At 36.5% G+C, this 19,623-nt stretch overlaps 1 non-coding gene across 1 annotated transcript; it reads left to right on the top strand.

The window, feature by feature from the left end:
* The first annotated feature begins 396 nt into the window (after positions 1-396).
* On the top strand, positions 397-499 carry LOC113609122 (U6 spliceosomal RNA). The gene has a single exon (XR_003428503.1). It is a non-coding gene; the product is annotated as a U6 spliceosomal RNA (small nuclear RNA).
* The last annotated feature ends 19,124 nt before the right edge of the window (positions 500-19,623 follow it).

Below are 19,623 nucleotides of genomic sequence, written 5' to 3'. Positions count from 1 at the left end.
ACCCAGTAGTCTTTTTTTTTCTGCCAGTATCCATGAAATGTAGCAAGCTAACTGGTTAGCTTGCAAGTATGGTAAAAAAAAATCCCAGAACTTTCACAGTTCTTAATTTTTAAAAAATAATTTGCATTCTTTAAATAATTATACATTTAAATCATATGGGTACATACCAGGTTGTTTACAAATATGGTGAACATAAAAACATCATCACTTTTCTTTGAGTCTCTACAGTATAATCTATTATGGTTTGGCTACTTACGGAAACAAATATCTTACATGAAAGTGAACTGTTCTAGATTTTTTTCTGCATGTAGTTTACTCTCCAAAGTAATGTGCACTTTTTAAAATCACAAAGTTCCACAGAAGTAAAACTTCTTGTTTAAAAAAAAAATTCCATTTTCACTTCAGCAGTACACATACTAAAGTTAATATGATACAAAGAAGATTATTAAGGTCTGTACTCAAGGATGATATGAAAATTTATGAAATGTTTCATATTTGGGGGAAGAAAATGAATAAAAGAATGTCTTGATAATATAAATAAATATATAAAATAATATACAATATAAAATAATAAATATATATATATATAATATAAAAGAATAAAAGAAAAAGGAAGATTAAACAGTTGGGTTAAATATAAAACTAATAATAAGATGGTAGATAAAAGCCAGATATATCAATAATCATTTTAAATGCAACTGATGTCCTAATTAAAAGACTAAAATTGTCAAAGTGGATTAAAAATTACATGTTTTTTAAATGGAAATCAAGGGGTACTTATATTAAATAAAAGGACACAGATGTTTAAAAGTAAAAAAGATGATGAAAGACATACCATTTAAGTAGTAATCAAAAGAAAACTGGTATAGCTATAATATGATGATGAAAAAAAGACTATGGTAAGAAATATTACTGGAGAAATATATGTGCAGCACATAATAATAAAAAGTCAGTCCAAAACCCCACTTGAGGGACGACATTCTGCAAATACCTGACCAATACTCTTCAGAACTGTCAAGTTCATCAAAAACAAAAAAAGTCTGAGAGATGGTCATAGCCAAAAGGAATCTAAGGAGACATGATAAGCAAATGTAATGTGGTATCCTGGATGAGATACTGGAACAGAGAAAGTACATCAGGGGAAAACTAAGGAAATATGAATAAAGTACGGTGTTTAGGCTATAATAATGAATCAATATAGGTTCATGAATTATAACAAATGTACCATTGTATTATAAGATTTTAATAAGAATTATAACAAATGTACCATTGTATTATAAGATTTTAATAAGAGGGCATCCTGAATGGGATAAACTCTCGGTGCTATCTTCCCAATTTTTCTATTAATTTAAAAGTATTCTAAAATGAAAATTTCATTTAAAAATATATAACATAGATAATTTATATCTAGTATTTAAAAAAACTAAAAATCCATAAAAAGCAGACAATCCAAAAGAAAAATGAACACAATTTTTGAATATATACTTACAAACAGAAAATCCAAGTGGGGAAAAAATATGAAAACTTGCCCTATCTCATTAGCCCTTCAGGTTATTTAAATCAAAATCACAATATAATAACACTATCCACCCATGAGAATGATTAAAATGAAAAAAACAAAAGTAGCTGTTCCCAAGGGTTAGAGCAACTGGAACTTTCATACGTTGCTGCAGGAGTGTTATTGGCATAACACTTGAAAAAGTGTTTACTAAAACTGAATATACACATACTGTATGATGCAGTAATTCCACTCCTCCGGTATATACCATCGAAATGCTTACATATACTCACCAAAAGACACATATGAGAATGTTCATAACAGCACTACTTGTAATAACCCCAGTTGGAAGCAAACTTTTGATTCCGATTTTCAGAGCACTCAACTTTGATTAGAGAATCTGCCCAACTTATTTTGCTCCTAATATTACTTCCGGTTTGCGATCTCCTCTTAACCCTGGATTTTCATTAGTGTCTCTGCATCCAGCCTAAGAACTTTCCCTTAACCGAAATGAACAGTTCTTCAAAGGATAATCAGGGGATTCCTTTGGGCTAAATCAGAGGAATAAAAGGAGTTAGGTTGAGGTACTGCTGTAAGAAATAGGCTCATGAGATTTCTTCAACTAAGTAGAAAACCAGCACCATGGATGATGTCAGAAGTAAAGACAAAACAGTTACAAATCTTGTTTGCTTTAAAGAACCTTTGTGCAAGGCTGAGAACATAAGCTGATCAGTTGCCTTCACGCTTTCTTTAGGTACTGTTTCAAACAGAGCAACAAAAATCTAACCCCACATAATGAAATAATATAATGTCATATGTTCACTTCATATACATTTGGCTATAATTCACTCGAGTAACACATTATGAATGCAAATGAATCATTTTAATTTGTAATGAAGTGGTAAACAGTAAAGAGCACATTTATGGTCATGCTTTGTGGGACTTAACATGGGTAAAGAATGGAAAGAGGAAAAAGTTCTCCAGTGCCTACTACAGTGTCTGGCACAGAGTAGGTGATTTAAAAATATATGTTGACAACTGGAAGAATCCTCTATCTGTTTGTAAAAGGAAAGAAGAGGCAGCGTCTGATGAAAGGGTTCTTTTTTTATGAACATACTACTCATACTGCTCACAGTAACTGATGGCTAGTCTCTGCAAAGTACATTCTTTTGAATAGATAAATCAAATATTTGTAAAATGGCATCCTGCTTATTCTCTCTAAAGGATGATTAAAAACAAACCCCCTCTTTTCAAGGTGTAATTATGTACAATTGTCAAAAACTTTTGCAAATATAATTTATAACTCATATTTAAATTTTCATGTTAAATTAGTGGAAGTTGCTACTTAAAAAGAAATAGCAAAAAAGTTTGTTAGGACTTTGAATAAATTTCTCCCTCCTTAGAAAATGTGTCATTGGTAAAAGGTCAAATTTAATATTGACCAGTAAATTAGTTTTCTTTTGCTTTTAGAGATTATAACAATGGATTTATCTGAAAATATAGATTGAGACGGTATTAACTATGTCCTTTTTAGATCCATAGAATAATTTTGGGGGAGAATTACTCATTTTCTTCTTACTAGTATTACCAGATTAATTAATCATCTGAAAAATCAGTATGCTTATTTGTTCCGGTGGTTGACCATATTCATTAGAAATATCCATGCCAAAAGGAATTTTCTTCTAGAAAGCATATTTATATTGGACTCAGTGATACAGTGTTTAGCTGGTGATTTTGTTTTATGTATGCATTATTCTTTAACTGCAACTCAAATGTGCATTATACCCATTGTCAATAGGTAGAAATTACTTGTCTGTCGAGTTTATTGTAGAAGCATTTAAAATGCAAAAAAGATTAAATCATAAATTTATGTTTCCCTAGAACCCAGTGAACCATAAAAATAATGAAAAGTTTGCTGAAAGTCTGCCAGACATCAACATTTAGAATTAAGCTTGTCATTTCTGTCCTTTACTCATTAAATTTCTGGCCATGAACTTCATACGGTATATACAGTGGGTCATTGTGAAGTATCAAGCCAAGTATAAAATCTGTAATAGTTTTCAGAAGTGAAGAAAATTCAGTCTCCCATGGAAAAGAATAAAATGGGATGCCCCAAAAATAGATAAAAAGGAACTTCCCTGGTGGTGCAGTGGTTAAGAATCCACCTGCCAATGCAGGGGACATGGGTTCGAGCCCTGGTCTGGGAAGATCCCACATGCCACAGAGCAACTAAGCCTGTGCGCCACAACTACTGAACCCGCGTGCACAGCTACTGAAGGCCGTATGCCTAGAGCCCATGCTCCACAACAAGAGAAGCCACCTCAATGAGAAGCCCGTGCACCACAATGAAGAGTAGCCACTGCTCACCACAACTAGAGAAAGCCCATGCACAGCAATGAAAACCCAACACAGCCAAAAATTTAAAATAAATAAATAAATAATTTTATTTAAAAAAAGAAAAAAAGCTGACAATACAGATTATAATTAATTTGGAGCTCTTCCAAATTCAGTGAAATAATTGATAGGAAAACATCAAAAATCCCAAAATAAAGATAAGATTGGACTTTATTCTAAAAGATATGTTGAGGAGAAGAGGGGGAAGATGGTGGAAGAGTAAGATGCGGAGGTCACCGTCCTCCCCAAAGATACATCAGAAATACATCTACACGTGGAACAAGTCCTACAGAACACCTACTGAACGCTGGCAGAAGACCTCAGACCTCCCAAAAGGCAAGAAACTCCCCACGTACCTTGGTAGGGCAAAAGACAAAAGAATAAACAGAGACAAAAGAATAGGGACGGGACCAGCACCAGTGGGAGGGAGCTGTGAAGGAGGAAAGGTTTCCACACACTAGGAAGCCCCTTCATGGGCGGCTACTGCAGGAGGTGGAGGGGGGATGCTACGGAGCCGTGGAGGAGAGCACAAGAACAGGTGTGTGGAGGGCAAAGCGGAGAGATTCCCCCACAAAGGATCGGTTCCAACCAGCACTCACCAGCCTGAGAGGCTGGTCTGCTCACCCACCGGGGTGGGCAGGGCTGGGAACTGAGGCTCCGGATTTGGTCAGAGTGCAGGGAGAGGACTGGGGCTGGCTGCGTGAACACAGCCTGCAGGGGGTTAGTGAACCACGGTAAGCCAGGAGGGAGTCCGGGGAAATGTCTGGACCTGCCAAAGCGGCAAGAGACTTTTTCTTCCCTCTTTGTTTCCTGGTGTGTGAGGAGAGGGGATTAAGAGCACTGCTTAACGAGCTCGAGAGACGGGCGGGAGCCACGGCTAACAGCACGGACCACAGAGACGGGCATGAGACACTAAGGCTGCTGCTGCCACCACCAAGAAACCTGTGTGCGAGCACAGATCACTATCCACACCTCCCCTCTGGGGAGCCTGTGCAGCCCGCCACAGCCAGCGTCCAGGGATCCAGAGACAACTTCCCTGCGAGAACGCACGGCGCGCTCAGGCTGGTGCAACGTCACGCCGGCCTCTGTCCCCGCAGCCTCGCCCTGCACTGCATACCCCTCCCTCCTCCTGGGCTGAGTGAGCCAGAGTTCCCGAATCAGCGGCTCATTTAACCCCATCCTGTCTGAGCAAAGAACAGACGCCATCCAGTGACCTACACACAGAGGCGGAGCCAAATCCAAAGCTGAGACCCGGGAGCTGTGCGAACAAAGAAGAGAAAGGGAAATCTCTCCCGGCAGCCTCAGGAACACCGGATTAAATCTCCACAATCAACTTGATGTACCCTGCATCTGTGGAATACTTGAATAGACAACGAATCATCCCAAATTGAGGAGGTGGACTTTGAGAGCAAGATTTATTATTTTTTCCCCTTTTCCTCTTTTTATGAGTGTGTATGTCTATGCTTCTGTGTGAGAGTTTGTCTGTATAGCTTTGCTTTCACTATTTGTCCTAGGGTTCTATCCATCCGTTTTTTTGTTTGTTTTAGTTTAAAAAATTTTTTTCTTAATAATTATGTTTTATTTTAATAACTTTATTTTATCTTACTTTATTTTATTTTATTTTATCCTCCTTCTTTCTTTCTTTCTACTTTTTCTCCCTTTAATTCTGAGCCGTGTGGATGAAAGGCTCTTGGTGCTGCAGCCAGGACTCAGTGCTGTGCCTCTGAGGTGGGAGAGCCAACTTCAGAACACTCGTCCACAAGAGACATCCCAGCTCCATGAGATATCAAACGGTGAAAATCTCCCAGAGATCTCCATCTCAACACCAGCACCCAGCTTCACTCAACGACCAGCAAGCTACAGTGCTGGACACCCTATACCAAACAACTAGCAAGACAGGAACACAACCCCACCCATTAGCAGAGAGGTTGCCTAAAATCATAATAAGTCCACAGACACCCCAAAAAAGACCACCAGACGTGAACCTGCCCATCAGAAAGACAAGATCCAGCCTCATCCACCAGAACACAGGCACTAGTCCCCTCCACCAGGAAGCCTAAACAACCCACTGAACCAACTTTAGTCACTGGGGACAGATACCAAAAACAACGGAACTCAGCCTGCAAAAAGAAGACCCCAAACACAGTAAGATCAGCAAAATGAGAAGACAGAAAAACACACAGCAGATGAAGGAGCAAGATAAAAACCCACCAGACCTAACAAATGAAGAGGAAATAGGCAGTCTACCTGAAAAAGAATTCAGAATAATGATAGTAAAGATGATCCAAAATCTTGGAAGTAGAATAGACAAAATGCAAGAAACATTTAACAAGGACCTAGAAGAACTAAAGATGAAACAAGCAATGATGAACAACACAATAAATAAAATTAAAAATAATGTAGAAGGGATCAATAGCAGAATAACTGAGGCAGAAGAATGGATACATGACCTGGAAGATAAAATATTGGAAATAACTACTGCAGAGCAGAATAAAGAAAAAAGAATGAAAAGAACCGTGGACAGTCTCAGAGACCTCTGGGACAACATTAAATGCACCAACATTCGAATTAGAGGGTTTCCTGAAGAAGAAGAGAAAAAGAAAGGGACTGAGAAAATATTCGAAGAGATTATAGTTGAAAATTTCCCTAATATGGGAAAGGAAATAAGTAGTCAAGTCCAGGAAGCACAGAGAGTCCCATACAGGATAAATCCAAGGAGAAATACACCAAGACACAAATTAATCAAATTGTCAAAAATTAAATACAAAGAAAACATATTAAAAGCAGCATGGGAAAACACACACACACACACACACACACACACACACACACACACAAGGGAATCCCCATAAGTTTAAGAGCTGCTCTTTCAGCAGAAACTCTGCAAGCCCGAAGGGACTGGCAGGACATATTTAAAGTGATGAAGGAGAAAAACCTACAACCAAGATTACTCTACCAGCAATGATCTCATTCAGATTTGATGGAGAAATTAAAAGCTTTAGAGACAAGCAAAAGCTGAGAGAGTTCAGCACCACTAAACCAACTTTACAACAAATGCTAAAGGCCCTTCTCTAGGAAAGAAACACAAGAGAAGGAAAAGACCTACAATAACAAGCCCAAAACAATTAAGAAAATGGGAATAGGAACATACATATCGATAATTACCTTAAGGGTAAATGGATTAAATGCTCCCACCAAAAGACACAGACTGGCTGAGTGGATACAAAAACAACACCCATACATATGTGGTCTACAAGAGATGCACTTCAGACCTAGAGACACATACAGACTGAAAGTAAGGGGGTGGAAAAAGATATTCCTTGCAAATGGAAACCAAAAGAACGTTGGAGTAACAATTCTCATATCAGACAAAATAAACCTTAAAATAAAGACTATTAGAAGAGACAAAGAAGGACACTACATAATGATCAAGGGATCAATCCAAGAAGAAGATATAACAATTGTAAATATTTATGCACCCAACATAGGAGCACCTCAATACATAAGGCAAATACTAACAGCCACAAAAGGGGAAATCGACAGTAACACATTCATAGTAGGGGACTTTAACACCCCACTTTCACCCATGGACAGATCATCCAAAATGAAAATAAATAAGGAAACACAAGCTTTAAATGATACATTAAACAAGATGGATGTAATTGGTATTTATAGGACATTCCATCCAAAAACAACAGGATACGCATTTTTCACAAGTGCTTATGGAACATTCTCCAGGATAGATCATGTCTTGGGTCACAAATCAAGCCTTGGTAAATTTAAGAAAATTGAAATTGTATCAAGTATCTTTTCTGACCACAACACTATGAGACTAGATATCAATTATAGGAACAGGTCTGTAAAAAATACAAACACATGGAGGCTAAACAATACACTACTTAATAACAAAGTGATCACTGAAGAAATCAAAGAGGAAATAAAAAAGTACCTAGAAACAAATGACAATGGAGACACGATTACCCAAAACCTATGGTATGCAGCAAAAGCAGTTCTAAGAGGGAAGTTTATAGCAATACAAGCCCACCTTAAGAAACAGGAAACATCTCGAATACACAATCTAACCTTGCACCTAAAGCAATTAGAGAAAGAAGAACAAAAAAAAACCCGAAGTTAGCAGAAGGAAATAAATCATAAAGGTCAAATCAGTAATAAATGAAAAAGAAATGAAGGACACGATAGCAAAGATTAATAAAACTAAAAGCTGGTTCTTTGAGAAGATAAACAAAATTGATAAACCATTAGCCAGACTCATCAAGGAAAAAAGGGAGAAAGGGCTTCTCTGGTGGTGCAGTGGTTGAGAGTCCGCCTGCCGATGCAGGGGACGTGGGTTCGTGCCCCAGTCCAGGAAGATCCCACATGCCACGCAGCAGCTGGGCCCATGTCCATGGCCACTGATTCTGCGTGTCCGGAGCCTGTGCTCTGCAACAGGAGGGGCCACAATAGTGAGAGGCCCGAGTACTGCCAAAAAAAAAAAAAAAAAAAGGGAGAAGACTCAAATCAATAAAATTAGAAATGAAAAATGAGAAGTAACAACTGACACTGCAGAAATGCAAAAGATCATGAGAGATTACTACAAATAACTCTATGTCAATAAAATGGACAACCTGGAAGAAATGGAGAAATTCTTAGAAATGCACCACCTGCCAAGACTGAATCAGGAAGAAATAGAAAATATGTATAGACCAATCACAAGCACTGAAATTGAAACTGTGATTAAAAATCCTCCAAAAAACAAAAGCCGAGGACCAGATGGCTTCACAGGAGAATTCTATCAAACATTTAGAGAAGAGCTAACACCTATCATTCTCAAACTCTTCCAAAATATAGCAGAGGAAGGAACACTCCCAAACTCATTCTATGAGGCCACCATCACGCTGATATCAAAACCAGACAAGGATGTCACAAAGAAAGAAAGCTACAGGCCAATATTACTGATGAACATAGATGCAAAAATCCTCAACAAAATACTAGCAAACAGAATCCAACAGCACATTAAAAGGATCATACACCATAATCAAGTGGGGTTTATTCCAGGAATGCAAGGATTCTTCAATATACGCAAATCAATCGATCTGATACACCATATTAGCAAATTGAAGAAAAAAAAACACATGGTCATCTCAATAGATGCAGAAAAAGTTTTTGACAAAATTCAACACCCATTTATGATAAAAACTCTACAGGAGGTAGACATAGAGGGAACTTTCCTTAACATAATAAAGACCATATATGACAAACCCACAGCCAACCTCGTGCTCAATGGTGAAAAACTGAAAGCATTTCCACTAAGATCAGGATCAAGACAAGGTTGTCCACTCTCACCACTCTTATTCAACATAGTTTTGGAAGTTTAGGCCACAGCAATCTGAGAAGAAAAGGAAATAAAAGGAATAAAAATCATAAAAAAAGAAGGAAAGCTGTCACTGTCTGCAGATGACATGGTACTATACATAGAGAATCCTAAATATGGTACCAGAAAACTACTAGAGCTAATCAATGAATTTGGTAAAGTAGCAGGATACAAAATTAATTCACAGAAATCTCTGGCATTCCTGTACACTAATGATGAAAAATCTGAAAGTGAAATCAAGAAAACACTCCCATTTACCATTGCAACAAATAGAATAAAATATCTAGGAATAAACCTACCTAAGGAGACAAAAGACCTGTATGCAGAAAATTATAAGACACTGATGAAAGAAATTAAAGATGATACAAATAGATGGAGAGATATACCATGTTCTTGGATTGGAACTATCAACATTATGAAAATTACTCTACTACCCAAAGCAAGCTGCAGATTCAATACAATTCCTATCAAAGTACCACTGGCATTTTTCACAGAACCAGAACAAAAAATTTCACAATTAGTATGGAAACACAAAAGACCCCAAATAGCCAAAGCAATCTTGAGAACGAAAAATGAAGCTGGAGGAATCAGGCCCCCTGACTTCAGACTATACTACAAAGCTACAGTAATCAAGACAGTATGGTACTGGCACAAAAACAGAAATATAGATCAATGGAACAGTATAGAAAGCCCAGAGATAAACCCACGCACATATGGTCACCTTTTCTTTGATAAAGGAGGCAGGAATGTACAGTGGAGAAAGGACAGCGTCTTCAATAAGTGGTGCTGGGAAAACTGGACTGGTACATGTAAAAGTATGAGATTAGATCACTCCCTAACACCATACACAAAAAAAAGCTCAAATAGGATTAAAGACTTAAATGTAAGTCCAGAAACTATCAAACTCTTAGAGGAAAACATAGGCAGAACCCTCTATGACATAAATCACAGCAAGATCCTTTTTGATCCACCTCATAGAGAAATGGAAATAAAAACAAAAATAAACAAATGGGACCTAATGAAACTTCAAAGCTTTTGCACAGCAAAGGAAACCATAAACAAGACCAAAAGACAACCCTCAGAATGGGAGAAAATAATTGCAAATGAAGCAACTGACAAAGGATTAATCTCCAAAATTTACAAGCGGCTCATACAGCTCAATAACAAAAAAACAAACAACCCAATCCAAAACTGGGCAGCAGACCTAATTAGACATTTCTCCAAAGAAGATATACAGATGGCCAACAAACACATGAAAGAATGCTCAACATCATTAATCATTAGATAAATGCAAATCAAAAGTACAATGAGATATCACCTCATACTGGTCAGAATGGCCATCATCAAAAAGTCTAGAAACAATAAATGCTGGAGAGAGTGTGGAGAAAAGGGAACCCTCTTGCACTGCTGGTGGGAATGTGAATTGGTACAGCCACTATGGAGAACAGTATGGAGGTTCCTTAAAAAACTACAAATAGAACTACCATATGACCCAGCAACACCACTACTGGGCATATACCCTAGAAAACCATAACTCAATAAGAGACATGTACCAAAATGTTCATTGCAGCTCTATTTACAATAGCACAGAGATGGAAACAACGTAAGTGTCCATCATTGGATGAATGGATAAAGAAGATGTGGCACATATATACAATGGAATATTACTCGCCATGAAAAGAAACGAAATTGAGTTATTTGTTGTGAGTTGGATGGACCTAGAGTCTGTCATACAGAGTGAAGTAAATCAGAAAAAGAAAGACAAGTACCGTATGCTAACACATATATAGGGTATACAAGAAAAACAAATGTCATGAAGAACCTAGGGGTAAGGTGGGCATAAAGACACAAACCTACTAGAGAATGGACTTGAGGATATGGGGAAGGGAAAGGGTGAGCTGTGACAAACGAGAGAGAGACATGGACATATATACACTACCAAACTTAAGGTAGATAGCTAGTGGGAAGCAGCCACATAGCACAGGGAGATCAGCTCGGTGCTTTGTGACCGCCTGGAGGGGTGGGATAGGGAGGGTGGGAGGGAGAGAGACGCAAGAGGGAAGAGACATTGGAACATATGTATATGTATAACTGATTCACTTTGTTATAAAGAAGAAACTAACACACCATTGTAAAGCAATTATACTCCAATAAAGATGTAAACAACAACAAAAGAAGATATGTTGAGTAACTTAGCTTCAAAAGAAAAAAATGTATGATTTGACGTTGCAAATTGCAATTCTATCTTTTTATCATTAACTCTTTTTTTGTGGAATAAATAATAATTTGGAAGGAAAGATATATTATTGGAATTAAATCTAATATTCACATTAAGAAAGGTCTTTGTATTTAAATTATTTATTAGTTTCTTTCTATATTAATATAGATTTCCTCTCAAAATCCACGTTTACTTGGTTGTGCTAGGATCATTAATGATCAAAAAAGTAAATGTGCTGGAGATACTCTTTGGGGAAAATCTCTGGTGTTCTCCTTACTTGCTGCAAGTAGTAAATCCTTCTTTCTTCCACTCAAAACAAACAAACAAAAAAAGTAAACATGCTTAATAATTGAATATGTTAGAAAGCACTTTTTTTCCTAGATTGGAATCTATTGCTGATGTAATTAAATGTCGTAGATTGAACTAATGTTAACCACTTGACAATCCTGTGAGGAAAATAAGCTTAATTTTGAATCAAACTTTCCTGCGGCAGAGAAACTGTTCTTTTGTGTGAGGTAAGAATTTAAAAAATAAATGTGAGTTTATTTCCATTCCCTTTGCCTAAAATAGTAGTAGCAACTACCATAACTACCATCACTACCACTACAGAAATAAAAAAGGTAAGTAGAGTTTGATCCTTCTACTGTGGCTAAGGTTGGTGTTATGTGCTTACTTGTACATTTTCTAGATTTGGAAGATTGTCTCCATGTAGAAACACACACAAAGGGTTTGGGAAGGCCCTCCAGTAGGTCCCTATGAAAGTGCAGCTCTTATGGGGAACCATATGTAATTTTCATTTCCCCAGCTTAAGCATAAGCTTTAGTGAAGATATGCAAATGGAAATGTCTAGTGAAGGAAGTTTCTGCTTTGGCAAAGTGTGTCATCCAGTGACAAAGAACAAGATAAATTTACTATACTAGAAGAGGAAGAAAGAAGAAGGAGGAGGAGGAGGAGGAGGAGAAAAGTAGTATAACATCTGATTTACAGCAACTTTTAGACTTCTATTGTTAAATGAATGCAGTCTAGCCTATATTTTAAAGCTCCATCTGTGGCAAATAATGAAAGATGAAAGATACAGAATGAAGGCGAACAGTGATCTTGAGCTGTAGCATCAAAACATGCCTAATAAATCAATAGTCTTTTTTTTCTTATGCATCCTCTCAAATTGCACACTGAGTCATAGCAGCTGGGCTATGATCCAAATCAGATAGTCAGACAGCCCAAAACACCAGATCAACAGATTTCTGAACCAGTATTATTCAGCATATAGACATAGTCATTAGACCAATGAGACATGAAGCTTGTATTTACAGAATGATAAGTTCCAGATGAAAGCTGGAAGAATTTGATGTGACTCACAGATGTTTTGCTTATTTGACACACATCTGGATATTTGGAAACATCCAAATGATTAACTAGATCCTTTAGTTTCCTTGCAGCTGTTCTGTACCATATAAACAGTCTTCAGGCCTTCCTTAAGTTTAGACATTCCCTATAATTCACAAATATTATGCATGTATATATATATATATATATATATATATATATATATATGCATACATATAACACAGCAAAACAGGGAGCAATACCTTCCCAGGGGACGTTTGGCAATGTCTAGAGATGTTTTAATTATCATACATGGAGGATGCTACTGGCTTTGAGTAGTGGAGGCCAGGGATTCTGCTAAATATCCTACAATGCACAGGACAGCCCCCCACAACAAAGAATATTAGCTGAGGAGCTAGTTATTTTAAATTAATTTGTCATTCTATATCCAGATGTTTTCAGATTATAAATCAAAGAGTCAACAATGGAGAGCAAACTTTACTGTAGACTGTTGTTTGGTAACCCCAGTATAAAACTAAACAATTAGAAAGAACCAGATAAATCAAACGTCAAGTTGTGCCTAGATTAGGATGAGTGGTGTGCTGGAGTCAACTGATACTGGCTTGTACTGTTAAATTTTCAGGAATTTTGCAAGCCAAATGTATCACATTGATATTCTGAAATTGTCCATGTTGAGAGTATTTACATGGGGGAAATCAGCAAACACTACAACCAGGATTTTTCCACACCTTCCAGGGAGGCAGTTGTCAATCATTTGCCAACACACCAACTGGTTAGGATACAGAGCATGAGTGACGCCATAATATTATTGACCATCTACTTAATTGTATGAAAAACTATTTTTACAAGACTAATTTAAAATATTATTTATCAGTATTTTTAGAATATTCTCTTCTAATCATGCTTTATACTTACATATAAAATATCAATGTATTCCCACTGACAAGGCCAACCTCCAACTATACCATAAATACTAACAGAAGCTTTAATTGACCACTTTCTGCAAAATAAAGCTAATGAAAATATTCTGCACTTTATTAGCCAAAGGCTAATTGTATAAATTCATACCATTAACTGACATGACCAGAGTCTTAGAAAAGTGAAGTGTATTTTAGTTAAGAAAAAGAGATTATTCTTAAAAAGCTCAAAGTTGACAGATTCAAGAAATAAATGAGGCTTTGATGTAGCTAAATTAACTTTCTCCCTAAAGGAAAGGTCAGCAGCATTAGAATGCCAATTTTACTCAAAAAACTAAAGCTCCAGTTATCTTGGTTGGGAATGAACAGAGGAGAGTTATAATTTTTTCTCCTGATTTGCCATATTAGCTTCTTTGGTTTCAGGCAGATATTAATTTCCAAATCTCATAACACATCTGTGAAATACCAAGGCATCATTATTTAAAGAGATTTTGTTAGTTTTGGATAGCTTTTAGAGAACTTGTTGCAGAGCAGTCACTTGATCACATAGCCCATTTTTGAGCTGAAAATATTTTGTTTTTTTCTGATTAACTTGGCACTCTGAGATGGAAAGAGCAGTTGTCTACTCACCTTCATTATTCTAATAGAATGTGAAATAAAAAGGACTATCTTCAACAGCCTAACTTTTCACTCCTCAAGATTAAATGTGAATTGAAAAAATCTTATTTTTAAATGAATTTCAAAATGTCAGTTGAAAGAATTAGGGAGCTACATAGCTTCTAAACTGAGTAATTTTAACCCTCACCACCACCCACAGAACATGGAACAATCTACTGACCCACCTGTGTATATCAGTCCTTAAAATGTGATAAACAACTACATCAACAACTTCTGACAATCTTAGTGACAATATAGCATATCCACTTTATTCTGTGGATTTCCTTCTATTAGCACGAACAATCAATCTCAATATAGCTAAGAGATCTCTTGGATACTACATTGAATTCTCTGTACAAAAGGTCAAAGGTGGGGCTTCCCTGGTGGCGCAGTGGTTGAGAGTCTGCCTGCTGATGCAGGGGACGCGGGTTCGTGCCCTGGTCCTGGAAGATCCCACATGCCGCAGAGCAGCTGGGCCCGTGAGCCATGGCCGCTGAGCCTGTGCTTCCGGAGCCTGTGCTCCGCAACGGAAGAGGTCACAACAGTGAGAGGCCCACGTACCGCAAAAAAAAAAAATAAAAAAAGTCAAAGGTTTATCCAATTAGGTCACTGAGACCACAGATGATCAATGGTAATCCTGAGGACATAGGCAGAAATGTTAAGTATTTCTGCATTTCTCTACAACTGAAACTCAACTGTAGTTAATTCTATTGCCTACCGTAAAGGAAGGGTAACTGATAACAAAATTAGAAATCAAGTAAGAATATGATCAGCAGTATAGCATAGTGGTTAGGAGTCTGAATTTGCATATTACATCAGCATGATTTTGAAAACTATATTTACCTCATATCTAAGATACCACCCATTTCAAGATGCTTCATTATTTCATGTACCACTAAGATAGAAAGAAATAAAATGGGCAGTTATACTTGCTGGAGCCAAAGACTTTAAAGATGTACCCCAAGTTCAGAGATGTTAAAATGTGTTTTTAAAATGTATCTTGGAGGAGAGATCAATTAAGATGGTGGAGTAGGAGGTCGTGGAACTCACCTCCCCTCACAAACACATCAAAAATACATCTACATGTGAAACAGTCCTCACTGAAAACTAACTAGAAACTGGCAGAAAGACTCCTGTATGGCCAAGGCTGTAAGAAAGATACACATGTAATCTGGTAGGAAGGGAAGTAAAGCAATCAGATCAGGACCTGTGCCCCTTCTTGGCCTAATCTCCTCTAAGCTAATCTTACAGTAGTTAAAACAACACTTCCAATACTGAGGCAAAAGCCATCATGCCAGAAGTAGACCTCTAGCCAAATGCAGAATATGGGGACATTCTATAGCTACTTGGGCCAATTATTGGCATTTCTAAAGTCTTTCAATGATCTAGTCTTACAAAATTGATTTTTCACAACTGGAAACCTGCCTATTACCCCATTTCCCTTGTGGAACTACTATACTTCTGTAAGCTGAACATATTTTCAGATCTCTAGGCTATCAAGTAGCTCATTTTCTTTGTTTTGTATAAAGTAGTCTGTTTTAGCTTGCTGTAAATTTATTCCATTTAATATGTTTTGTAAGAAAGTATGGAGCTTTAGATGAAGAACCTTGTAGTTAGGCGTTTTAAGAAAACTGTTTCCCTGTAAACATCTTAAAGAAATATTCATTCCACATTAGATCAGGTTCAGAAATATCCTCCAACTTTATCTTTCAATCTAGGTTTAGATGACTTAATTAGCTAGTGAATATAATTATTTCAGTAAGCATTAAACAATTGATAAATATTTGCCTAAATGCAAATCTAACATTTGGTCAAATGCAGATGCAAAAATGCTTTGTTTTTGTTTATTGCTTGGTTACTTAGTTGGGGTTTTTTACAGAAATTCCCGAAATTGAATTTCCATATGAAAGTTGTTCATTATAGCACTATTTGTAATAGCAAAACACTGTAAATAACTCAAATATTTCTCAACTGAGTGGGGGTTAAAGAAACTATGCTAAACCACAGAACAGAGCACTATGCAGCTGTAAAAAGTAGTGAAGAATATCTCAACATACACTTATGGAACAATCTCCAGGATATAATGTTGTATTTTTATTTATTTATTTACTTATTTATTTATTTTAAGTGAGTATAGTTGATTTACAATATTGTGTTAATTTCAGGTGTACAGCAAAGTGACTCAGTTATGCATACACACGCACACACACACACACACACACATCTTCCTTTTCAGATTCTTTTCCATTATAGATTATTACAAGATACTGAAAGTGCTATACAGTAAGTCCTTGTTGTTTATCTATATTATATTATATATAGTAGTGTGTATCTGTTAATCCTAAACTTCTAATTTACCCCCCCTTTCCCCTTTGGTAACCATAAGTTTGTTTTCTATGTCTACAAGTCTGTTTCTGTCTTGTAAATAAGTTCATTTGTATCATTTTTTTTAGATTCTACATATAAGTGATTTCATATAATATTTGTCTTTCTCTGTCTGACTTACTTCAGTCAGTATGATAATCTCTAGGCCCATCCATGTTGCTGCAAAAGGCAATATTTCATTCCTTTTTATGTCTGAGTAATATACACTTGTGTATATATATATATGCCACATCTTTATCCATTCATCAGTTGATGGGCACTTAGGTTGCTTCCATGTCTTGGCTATTGTAAGTAGTGCTGCTATGAACATTGGGGTGCATGTACCTTTTTGAATTAGAGTTTTTGACTTTTCCAAGTATATGCCCAGGAGTGGGATTGCAGGATCATATGGTAACTTTAGTTTTTTGTGGAACCTCCATACTGTTTTCCATAGTGGATGCACCAATTTACATTCGCACCAACAGTGTAGGAGTGTTTCCTTTTCTCCACACCCTCTCTGGCATTTCTGATTTGTAGACTTTTTGATTATAGCCATTCTGACCAGTGTGAGGTGATACCCCCATTGTAGTTTTGATTTGCATTTTTCTAGTAATTAGCAATGTTTAACATCTTTTCATGTGTCTGTTAGCCATCTGTATGTCTTCTTTGGAGGAATGTCTATTTAAGTCTTCTGCCCATCTTTTGATTGGGTTGTTTTTTTGATATTGAACTATATGAACTCTTTGTATATTTTGAAGATTAATCCCTTGTTGGTCGCATTATTTCCTAATATTTTCTCCTAGTCTGTAGGTTGTCTTTTTGTTTTGTTTATGGTTTCTTTTGCTGTGCAAAAGCTTATAAGACTGATTAGGTCTCATTTGTTTATTTTTGGTTTTATTTATTTTGCTTTGGGAGAGTGATCTAAAAGAATATTGCTACAATTTATATCAGAGAATGTTTTGCCTATATTCTCTTCTAGGAGTTTTATAGTGTCATGTCTTATATTTAACTCTTTAAATCATTTTGAGTTTATTTTTGTGTAGGCTGTGAGAGAGTGTTCTAACTTCATTGATTTACATTAAGGTTGTATTTTTATAAATTCACTACATATAGCATGCCAATGATTCCCAAAATATCCTTAGATTCCACACAGAATATTCCACATTCTTGCTATTGCCACCTCTTCCTTCTTTTGCATACATTTTGTTGTTGTTGCTTTTGTTTTGTTTTGGTACTGGCAGAGAATCACATCACACTTCACACCACTTTTTGGTCCTCCAACAACTTTCCTCTTAGATTATGATCATGTTACAATAATGAATTGATAAAGTATAAATAATGTTGACCAACAGGTATGGTCTATCATGTGCTAGACAATGTGCTATATCCTGGAAAAGAGAAACATAACAGATTCTGCATCAAGAAACTTACAAATCAGTAGGGGAGGCAGTCATGTTATCCAATAAATTGTCTTTGGTAGTGTAATATGTACAATAGAGATGGTAGATACAAGTTACAGAAATAGTTCAAAATAGGGACTAGTTAAATTCTGATGGTGAAAGGGAGTTAGAATAATTATCCAAGTCCTCCTAGATATGCCATTTGAGTTATAATTTAAAGGATGAATACAGTGGTGTGCTGGTAAATGTTTAACAACTGACTTGGTGCAGGGAAGGGAGGGAACACAACAAACAAATAAATATGACTTGTACTATTTGCTAATTTCTGTTGTATAAATATTGCCACCATGACTGATTTCTAACTACCACTGTGAAGTCACTGAGGGGGGATGCACACAATTGGCTCTGGTGAGCCAGTGCAAACCAACTCTAGTAGACCCCTGGATGAATTAGGATTTTCCTGGTCAACTAGTGGGTAAGGGCATTCTAGAAAAAGGGAATGTGGAGAAATAACATGAACTGGAGTGTACAGTATAGAGAAGCCGTGGTAAGTGAGGCTGAAGAGTTAGTCTAGCAATCAATCCATGAGTTGCTCGAGAGTTTGGACTTTTTCTTCCAGAAGTAGTGGAGAATGAGTGAAGAATATCAGATAGGTCAGATACAAGCTTAGTCTTTTTTGGGTTTTTTTACAAAGATAAACAATAGAGAAAACAGTTTAAAAAGATTAATAGCTGGTAAATTAAGTAAGATGTTATATAATAGTGTAGGAAAGAGATGTAGAAAGTCACACCTAAGAGAATAGTAGTGGGAATGGAGAAGAGAAAACAAATTTGAGAAATATTTAGAAGGCAGATCTAAAAGAAAGTTTTATCCCTATGGATGTGGCAATGAGGGAGAGAAAGGAGTTAAGGATAACTCTCCAGTTTGTGAATTAATAATTGCTTGTAATTTTTAAATACTGTAGTAGTTATTTGATTTAGCTTCATCTGATATGAGCCAGTTAATTTGACTCAATTTAATATATCTTTACTTGATTGTTCCTATAAACAGGAATCATTATGTAGAAGGTGATTACTTTGTTATTGTTCATTCACCTTTGAACCAGAAGAGATTTCTCAGTAATTGGTAGTTGCCTATGGAATATACCAACATTCATGGGCAGGGTAAAAGAGCATGAAAAGGAGTATGCAGAGAGGTAAAGGGAGAACCAGAAGAGAACAAAGTTGTGAAAATCAGCTGATGAAGAGAGAGTTTCAAGGAGCAAAGAGTAGTCATGTAGGACAAAAGCTGCATTTGTTCAAGTAAATTAAGGAGTGGAAAGTTCTTGAATTGAGGAGTAACTGTAGTAAGAGTAGTTGTAATGGCAAGAGAAAGACAGAAGTTGCATTGTGCTGAGTTTGGAAGAGAATGGATGAAAAAGAGACAGTTGAGTTCTAATATTAATAACTTTATAGGGG

Source organism: Aethalodelphis obliquidens, unplaced genomic scaffold (assembly GCF_003676395.1).
Source record: "Aethalodelphis obliquidens isolate GAN/ISIS:26980383/991018 unplaced genomic scaffold, ASM367639v1 scaffold54, whole genome shotgun sequence".
Lineage (NCBI taxonomy): Eukaryota > Metazoa > Chordata > Mammalia > Artiodactyla > Delphinidae > Aethalodelphis > Aethalodelphis obliquidens.
The sequence above is the reverse complement of the archived record's forward strand: the minus strand, read 5'-3'. Positions and strand labels throughout refer to the sequence as shown.